At 45.2% G+C, this 1,725-nt stretch overlaps 1 pseudogene; it reads left to right on the top strand.

Moving 5' to 3' along the window:
- Window positions 1-287: 287 nt before the first annotated feature.
- On the top strand, window positions 288-506 carry LOC116409052 (annotated as a pseudogene).
- The last annotated feature ends 1,219 nt before the right edge of the window (window positions 507-1,725 follow it).

The following is a 1,725-nucleotide window of genomic DNA, read 5'->3' on the forward strand; positions in this document are numbered from 1 at the left end:
CTAAGGCACACCGCGGGGTAGGTTGCAGGCAGTATTTACTGAATGACACGCATCAGGCCATTAACCACATGAGTGATGACTGGTTGCTTGAGTTGGTGGTGGTGTAGCCAATCACAGAAATCTTTCCTGCAATGCAAGTAATGGCATTGTCGGGGCTTATTTCTCTCCCTGACCAAGGAAGTGCCTCTGGCTGCTTAGTCTGCTATTTACCTTTTCGCTTCCATGTAAGAGCATGCTACTATACAGATAAGACCATGGTGGTCACCCAGGACATCAGTTGGGCGTTGACCGCTTCTCAGCCTTTTGGCTAAGATCAAGTGTAGTATCTGTTGAGAAGCTGTGTTCCCATTAGGGAAGAGCTGCCGACCTTTTTGTCAGGGGCTTCGCACATGCTTATTATGCCTAATCATGCTCTACATTTTTATTTTTTGAAACTGCACCAGCTGCCAGCTGGAGCCTGAAGAAGGCAATTAATGGCATTGCACCCATACATTTCTGCACCCTTTTTGTGTTGGATTTGTGCACCCTGGATAGGTGTCATAGTCCTCTGGGTTCGACCCTAGGCCAAGACTTGGTGGTCCCCACCCTAGCTCCGGCAAAGGTGGGTCTGCCCGCACATGCTGTTCACTGGCGAAAGCCTTGGGCACATGGGCATTGAGAGCACCTGCCCTGAGGGTACGGTACTCAAGGATGATACAATATCATCAGTTGGGCGTTGACCTTTACCCAAATAAAAGAGTGGCTCTATCCCACGTACGGTATCCACATAAGCCCATTATATGGTGACTAACAGACTTGCATGACAAGAAAAAATGAATTTCAGATTTCATAGATTTCAAGTTCGATAACTTGAAATCCGTGAAATCTGAAATTCATTTTTTCTGAGTGTAATATCTGTGCTTTAGCTAAGACATATTTGTCCTAGATAATCTGCAGTTGGCCTCTCCTTGATTTCAAAGGCAGCCATGCTGATGAAATGCAAAGTGATCGGAATCTTACTTCTTAAAGATGAAAAGCAACATGAGCCGACAGCTATTTCGCCGAGCTTTGCCAAGGAAAACACAGGGGGTTGAGATTGCCTGCTTCTTGTGACATACGGGTCTCTTTATAACATATGTTCAAGCCCAAAATAAGAAGATATCCAACAGATGTATCCAGGAGCATTTGTCAGTCTATAAAGTTTTTGCTTAGAATGATGATTTTTGTTTTATCGTAAGATACACAAGGTCACCCACCACCTAATTGCATCTGGTGCCATTAGGCACAATTCTCTGGAGAAAGCAGTAGCACTTACTGTGGGCTGGGGAACAGGTGCTATGTGTATGGGCTTTAAGGGTGCACTTATGATCCAGTCCTGCACTTGCCCATAGTTATCATGGCTCACGATTGGAATTGGCCTTTAGATCCAGATCCAGGGTCCATTCAAATTAAATGAACGTACAAACTTTCAATGTCTACTGCAGGAGTAACAAAGCCCCTCAAAATCCATAAGGTTCTCAAAGGACAAACTTTCAGTAAGCCTTAGGCTCATAACAAGGTTACAGATATATAGAAACATTGGGGTAACAGTCACCCTGCTATAGTTCCAGGGGTACCCAGGGCACAAATAAGCACTCACCCCAAATCCCCCCCTAACTGGCCTTCAGGCTGGGCCCCCTTAGCCCATAACAAGGTTACAGATATATAGAAACATTGGGGTAACAGTCACCCTGCTATAGTTCTAGG

Source organism: Xenopus tropicalis, chromosome 2 (assembly GCF_000004195.4).
Source record: "Xenopus tropicalis strain Nigerian chromosome 2, UCB_Xtro_10.0, whole genome shotgun sequence".
NCBI classification, from domain to species: domain Eukaryota; kingdom Metazoa; phylum Chordata; class Amphibia; order Anura; family Pipidae; genus Xenopus; species Xenopus tropicalis.